This window comes from Apis dorsata, unplaced genomic scaffold, assembly GCF_000469605.1.
Source record: "Apis dorsata unplaced genomic scaffold, Apis dorsata 1.3 scaffold_163, whole genome shotgun sequence".
NCBI lineage: Eukaryota > Metazoa > Arthropoda > Insecta > Hymenoptera > Apidae > Apis > Apis dorsata.
In genome coordinates, this window is record NW_006263452.1 from 626387 (window position 1) to 634328 (window position 7942).

The window sequence follows — 7942 nt, forward strand, 5'->3', positions numbered from 1 at the left end:
GAGCCGAGTTTTCTCCTCGAGTATAATGCATCGACTTTTGTACGAGCGGTGTACACAAGGTATATTTCGCGATTCCGATCGAGGAAGAAGGGGGAAGAGCGACGTTTTAGGCCAGGAAGTGGAATATGTGGATGCGGATAACTGGCCGAGGAAATTTACGATTCTGTTCGAACGGGTTCCCACGGATCCTCCCCACGTAAGAAACCTCGAGAAGAGAGAGAGAGAGAGAGATTTTCGCGTGGTATTCGAGTCGCGATCGTACCCTCTCTCGACCTATTTCCGGGAAAATACTGCTTTTTATTAAATTTCTCGATACGTGGCGGCGCCACGTTGCCACCACGCGGCTCGAATAACGGAAAGAACAGATCCCCTCCCCTTCTTTCCTCGTTGATACCTCGTTGTACAACGAGAAACTTTCGCAATTGTCGCGGTCCCCTCCCCGATATTTCAACCTTTGATCCGCCAAAGATATTAACGCGATATTTCAAGCAAATATCTATAATTCAGGCCGGGGAACGGGTAACGTTGGACGCGAAGCGCGCATAGATCAGAGAAAGTAAGATTTCATCTTTATGCAGGTATCCGGCCGAGCAGTATCTCACGGCGAGCAACAGCTCTATGCGCGAGGGTAACGATAAAATAGAGAGAAGGCCGAGAAAGCTTCCTAGATATAAATTTCACGCTTTCCATTCGCGTTTCTGTTGCAAAAAGAAAAAAAAAGAAAAAGAAAAAAGAAGAGGAATTCCTCGAAGGTAACGCGCGACACGAGAAAGCGACAAACTTATGTTATGGATAGTTAATTAACAACAGTTCCTCTTCTGTGTGTTACAACGAAGGGAAGGCAGGGATGAATGTCAAGGATGTCTCAAATCCCGCATTAATTACGGTTAATTGATAATCCTTCCATCGAGACGGAATGAGAGAAATGAGAGCGCAAGTCTTCCAAAGAATAATTTCTCCCTCCAAAAGAAAAACGATCTCCTTACAATTTATCACCTGGTAGTAATTGGCCGGTAGATAGATTAATTTGCGGAAGTTGAAGGAAGAGGGGCGCCAGTGCATGGCGAGATCCATTGTCCGATTTGCCACCACGCTTTTCTTCCCCTTTGAGACTCCATCTACGAAACGTGTCGTTCTCCGTTCCGGCAAAACACTGCGGGAGAAGTGCACTGAACTCTATATATTCTCCCGTAACCAGAGCCCTCGTTCGAGAGCTCCGAGGCTAAGAATAGTAAAACAATAATCCCTCCATTTGTTTCGCAACCGCAGCAGCAATTGAGTAACTGGATCGGCGCGCACGTATACCGGCGTCGTGCAGTCGCGAAACCAGGAAGCTTTTCTGGCCAGGTAACGCGCTCCTATCCGCCCTTCCCTGGCCTCCACGTCAACCACGGGAAACCGCGGTATCGATCGGAATCAATTAGCGTCATCCGATCCCCCTTTCGACGACGTTTCGTCACTTAAACCAGACTCGATCGTAAATAACGCGCCACGTTCCCGCGCCGCGTTGTGAAGTGATTCCGACGAATCGAGAATACTTGCATGTCGTCTCGTTTCGCATTCTATTTGCGTCTCGTATACGCGCGCACGTACAGGATTTATGGGACATCGATGCCGCATCGATGCTTTTTCCGACACTCTGTGTGGAAGGATTAAAATTAAGTCGGTTATTTTATAATTTCTTCCTTTTCTTTTTATTTCTTCGCCCATAGTATGAAAACAGTAAGAAGAATTCGTTCCTTTTTTAGCGCGAGTATTAATAGTTTGTTCATAATGTAGCATTAATAAAGGAACTTTTAGCTTTCTTCGATCAACAGGTTGTAAATCTGTTTTTCATTGGTAGTAATTATTTAGTAGTATTTCATTATTAATGAACGTTCAATATTTTTCTTGGAAATACGGAATACCAAGAATCGATTGAAACGAAGGATGGAGATAATAACCGATTAAAGTAATTTAAGAGTTGTAAGTTTCAAACTTTAATTCCTTCGTCTTTCAAACACCGATAATTCGAATACTCTTTCATACTACATGAAAAATATACATAAGAATCATATTTAATACACCTAATAAGAATTCATTAATCGAAATTTCGTTAATTTTGAGGATACGACGATGAAATTTAAATCTGATTAAATACTTTACTAAAAGTAAAAGAGAACAAAAACCTCGTTAATTCTGCAATCATCGTTCTTTGGAAAATTTTGTTTCAACGATTACGCAAGATCGTACACGATCTTCCTTTCCTCTCGCGCGCTGTAATTTACGTTACGAGAGGTGGCGTGGGTGGGCGGAGGCTATCGACACATGTACGCGTTACACACGGAGGAGGGATAGGGGGGGTAGGTCGCAGGTAAAACGGATGTTACGTATTCGTAGCTCGCGTGTTAAACCTGCGACGCGGCACGTTCCTCGAGTGTAGGTCGGCGAATCCCCTCCCCCGCTCTGTCTCTGTAGGTCGCGGCACACCGAAAGGGCCCGGGTGAATATTCATTCGCGCGGTGGTTCCCGCGTGGGAAGCGGGATTTACGGCCAACTAAACGATCGTGCCGTTGATCACGATAACGATCACCCCGGCGTTAGAGGTTGAGGTATCTCTGTACACGTAGACGCACACCAGCTTGGCCGGGATGCGAGCGAAAATCACGTATCTGCCGACGTACGTGGCGGCCTGCCATGCAGGGGGGGGAAGGGAAAGAGAAGCGACCTCGTGCTCGTTGAATGAACGAAACCGGTGCTGGCCGATCGACAACGATCGGGGAAATTGTATTACCTTGCGAGAATTATCAGAATTTTCCTTCTCCTCCTCCTTCGTTGTTTTTTAACGATACGAGAAACAAGGGGAGGGGAGGGATGGAAGTCGAAGGAAAGTCGAAGGGTTAATTGAAAATCCGTCCGTGACTCGGCTCTTCGAGCGTGGAACGAAACGAAACCGTGGATGATGGTGGTCGGGCCGAACGGTGAAACGAGAATTTCTTTCTTTTTTTTTTCTTGCGTTTAGAATAATGGAGGAAGTGAGGAGGAGGGAGGATCGAGACGAAGTGGAAGTAGAAACGTATAAAGAGTCAATCTCGACCGATGATCGGAATCGTAGATGAACGTTTGTAGATACAATATCGAGGTGTTACACGTACGTACACGTGTTTGATACGTGCGCGATAATCGCGTCTGTTCACGGGTTTGTTATTTGCCTGACGAGCCGCGGCCAATTGCAAACCGCAGATGGTCTAATCCGCGTCTCGATGTTACGAGGGACGCCGTCGTTCTTCCAGCCTATCATCAGACCCGATGTCGATTGGGATCCTCCGACGAAGACGACGGAGAAACAGCTTGTCTACGTGTTAACAGAGGAGGAATCGTAATAACAGCGACTCGAACGATATCCAACGCGAAATAGAGAGAGAGAAAAGGGGTGTCGATCGATTCGTCCCAATTCTATCATTCTCAAACTCAATGCGAATCGTCTCAAGTCTTTTTCTCCCCCTCTCGTTAAAATCGTTTATAAATCGTTCTACTTAAAATGTGATTTTTTTCAAAATGGAATTATTTTTTTCCCTCTCTCGAACAGGACACCCGTATTTTTCTCGAACGAGTCAAAGGGAGGCCAAAGTCTAGGTAGGATGGAGCAACGCGTAAATCCTGATCGAGGTACCGCGCTCGATATGCGATCTCTGACGTCACTTCCTGGACAGAACAGTGGTAGTATTAGTATTAGTGGTAGTAGGAACGAACGCGGACTGAATTCAGCGCAATCAGATAATGTGTCAGCGGCGTGCAGTCGCGCGTTTCGACTTTACGCAACGCAGTGTCGATGTCCATCGACCCTGGGATCGGACGGTTGGTTGCATCTGCGTGTTCTCCGCCCGCGAAACTTCGAGACGAAAGCCGATTCGAACGCGAGAGATCACCACCAGATGATCCCTCGTCGAGTCCGTGGATCGATCGATGCAGTAAAAATTACGTTGCGGCCGGTTATCGTTTCTTTTTAACCCCTCGATCATGGCAAACCTAAAGAAAGAATCGAAGAAATTAATTAATTATCCTTCTCTCGTGTCCAACATCTTGTTCGAGGTGCACGCTATTCCTTCGTCCATTGAATTCCAATTTCTGTCCAATCTTTTTCCACTCGCTCAATAGTAGAAATACTGGTTTTCTACGTTTGAATATCTATCTGTTTCTGCGAGTGTATCAAAGTCACGCGTAGCCGGCTCGTATTCGAGGCATTTTGCGTTGAAACTGGAAACGATGGAAGTTGTAAGGAAAACTGAAATCGACAGGAAGAGGGATCGACGGGAGAAGGAGAACACGTTTTACGGGAGGAGGGGGTATACGAGATAGAATTGATAGATACAGCTCCCTCCGCGCAAAGAATGATTCCTTGGATCGTAAAACATTTTTATCTTCGATGAAGGCGGTTAAGGTGACGTTAACACCGTCCTCGTTTTTCAATTCAATAATAAGCTGTTTTCCTGGCGAGGATACCAACCACCTATGATATGCTATATGTCGTACACGTCTCCCCCTGCTTTTTCGTGAAAGGGAATTCAAATGTGTGTCACAAACACTTCGCAGTTTTTACACTTCCGTGGATATGTTCTTCTGGTCGCCATATGTTCTTATCTGCCAACTAATTTTCGTGCGTGTTTCACGGAGGGAGGAAAAGATGAATTTCGTCGTCCCGTCGTAAAAAGTTAGGTAACAAGTTTGGAAAATTAAAACAGGCTGTTTCTTCTATCGGATCGTAGTGCTCGGCAACATTTGTTCGATGTCTCGAACGAAATTACTATCATTTATACACGTCCACTCGTACCTGCGAATTATCATCGATGCGGTTTAATAATCCAAAGAAATTTTATACGAGAGAGAGAGAGAGAGAGAGAGAGAGAGAGAGAAGCGGTCACGAAAGTCTCTTTCTCTCTCTCTCTCTACGAGAAAATTACAGTGCCACTTTTTAACGTTGCACTGTCAACTATATTTTACAACTACTCGATAGCACACTTTTAACGTTAGAATCATCTTTTTTCTCGTTTATATCCTTACTTATCGTATCGCACAACCATAAATTCAAAGTGACGGCCATCACGTAAAGACTTACATCCGCGAGAATTCTAGATACGAGCAACAGTCGTTCGACGAATTCGAACAGAGCGGAAACTTCCTGTCCCACATCTACGACGCGCGCGGCACGCACTGCACGCAGTTGTGATGGCCGTTTCCTGCATCCGCTTGGAAATCACGCGGATTTCTCGACTAATTAATTAAACTGTCTCATGCGAAATACAGAGAGAGAGAAAGAGAGAGAGAGAGAGAGAGAGATTCCTCGCTCTCTAGTTAAAGACTCGTTTATTTTTCCGCGTTCAAATTCCGCGTCTCGTCCCGTAATTGTTTATTGCGCGTTTTGTTTCGCGCCGCGAGCTGGCTAAGCAACGATTATTCGTCATTCGCCACGCGGATCTTCGATCGTTTGCATTTATTAATGTAATGATGGTGCTGACGGGGAACCGAGCGAGGGGAGGAGAGAGAAAGAGGGAAGAATGGTTTTGATCGTGACTCGATGATCGTTATTTTATATCGGTTCCAAGAATTGATAGTTAGTAACGCTTTAGATCGTCTGGTTCGACGATCTTGAGCTATTCCTCGAAAGGAAAATTATAAGATATTAAGGTGACGAGGATTTTTCTGTGATTTTTTTTTTTTTTTGTTTCTCAAATATATTTTACGCTGTCAAAGTTGAAAAACACAGCGTGATTCGTTTGTACGTACATTTGCATTCGTGTATCGAATTTATTTGCATACTCGATTTTGATCGTATGTCGAGCAATATTAATGCTCTACATACGATTAAAAGAGTGATTATTCTTTTTATTACATCAATTAGCAAAACGTATGTACAAAAATGTCGAGATTTATTTATTATATAAGTAAAATAAAATAATGTATAAAATAATTCATAATTTTCGAATCGTGTAGCGTCGTACCTTATTATCTTATATCTATTTATTCGAATCAGAGTAATAACGTTCGAATAAATGGAATTCCATTGCATCAACTTTTAAAACGAACTTCCAAAAGTATTATATATATATATTAACGATTTCGTATATATGTACGGGTCGAAAGAAGCGATGTGTATACACAGCGATGTCGAAAAAAATAAATGAAGGGTGAACCGATAGGGTGGGGGTGTTTGGGGAGCGTGAAAATGAGAAACAACGAAGGTTTCTCGCCACCTCCAGTACCAGGCCAGTTATTGTTCTCGGGACGAAGAGGGCAGAGATTTCGAGGGAAAGATCTCTCCGGAGGGGGCACACCCGCGGTCTCTCGAGCGCGACGAGAGATCGAGATGGTATCGCGAGAGCACCGCGAAGCACGAAGGACGCGAACCGAAGTTTGAATGAAAGCTGCTCGCGAAGGGAGCCGAGATAAAAAAAAAACCGACGGCGGCTTTCTACCGACTAAACGTCGTGGCAAGATAAATCAGAAATTTCTTCCTTTTTTTTTTTTTTTTTTCGGTGATGGAAGGAAACGGGCGAAAACGGGGAGGGATCCGTCGAGAGTATCCGTCAACTTTATCGCCGACTGTAATTTCCTGGAGTGCTCGTTCTCCATTCAACCGCCACTCCCTTCTTCTACCTTATTTACGCGAAAAAGGAAGAACTTAGAAGAAATTTTTCTTCCAATCTCTCTCTCTCTCTCTTTTTTAATTCTCGAATTTCTGCTGTTCTGTTAAGTTTCGTCGACGCTCCAAGTTCCAAAGAAAAATCGTCAGAGGTTCGTTCGATGGCTCGAGGCGTTTGAGGGGGATACATTGGAGATCGCATTCGGCGGAAGAATGGAGAGCGCGAAGAGGAGGGGAAAAAAATAAAACTGAAAAGGTCGCGGTTCGATGCAGTGGATAACGCACAATTAGCGACATGTAATTAACGAGGAGAGAAAAGGGTGGTGGTGGAAGTGTCGGCGGGGCTGTTTACTCGCATGCGTGCACGCAAGGGGTGAAGCTCACCGGGGGTGAAACAGTGAATGACAAAGTTGACAGACAGCCAAGGCAGACGAGTCTTCCACCACGAGGGTGGAAGAAGGGGGCGAGATTTCTTGGAGGGACGAGGACCGAGGTTGGGAGAATGCTAGACTGCTTGGCGGCTGCTTTATCAACCCACGCATTCGAGTTGCTGCGTTTTAACTTCTAACATCGCGGACAGAGTTTCGCTCTGCTATCTTGCTTGCCTGCGAGAAAAATTCCCGCGCGATTTTCCTTTTTTTTTTCTCCCAATTTCGAAGCGGAAGGAATTGTATAGAGAAAAATTTTTGAATTTTAATTAAATCGTAGCGGTAATTTTAACTTGGAAATTACGATTGATTATTGAAATTATTATTAACAAGGCGATGGAGAAGAAAGCAAGACGATCGGTTAGAAAGATAAGACACGTGATTTGTCACCACGATTTTCCATCGTTATCAATTGTTTCAGTTTCGAACGCCGTGATTCGAGAGATATAAATTCTAAACGGAGGAAGGCAACGCGTGTGGCATAACAACGCGATAAATTTCTGAAATTTTTGTTGCCCCGTAATCGCAACATCGACGTGTATATCCCCCGTGTTTTTTACTTTTCTCTCCTCCCCGATACATTATCCAATATGGCATGATAACGTGCGGCGCACGTGCCTGTCACCGAGATAAATATTTCTCGCCACCGTGTCTCACTCCCCTCCACGATCTTTCCCTTCGTTTTTCGCTAATTAACATGCCGTGAAACAGCCATTTTTTTATCAACATTTTTTTCCGCCAATCAATCCGCCCCGTTTAATTTCTATATACTTGTGCGTGTCGCGAAGGTCTGTAGTCTTTCGAGCAAGTGACTGACTGAACGTTACGCTCGAGCGAAGAAAAAAAAAAAAGAAAAGAAAAAAAAAAGAAAGAAAAGAGAAGAAAAAAAAAAGGG

The 7942-nt window shown here is 44.3% G+C and overlaps 1 protein-coding gene across 4 annotated transcripts in view; it reads right to left on the reverse strand.

The window, feature by feature from the left end:
* LOC102677152 (extracellular sulfatase SULF-1 homolog) overlaps positions 1-7942 on the reverse strand; it is a 72295-nt gene that overhangs the window by 34412 nt on the left and 29941 nt on the right. Inside the window, exon 1 of one of the 4 annotated variants that reach the window (XM_031509580.1) lies at positions 7004-7245. The exons of the other annotated variants lie outside the window; for them this stretch is intronic. The gene's annotated coding sequence lies outside the window, so the exon portion shown is untranslated. Of the gene's footprint in view, positions 1-7003; positions 7246-7942 lie in introns of those variants that run through there. 4 annotated transcript variants of the gene reach the window in all.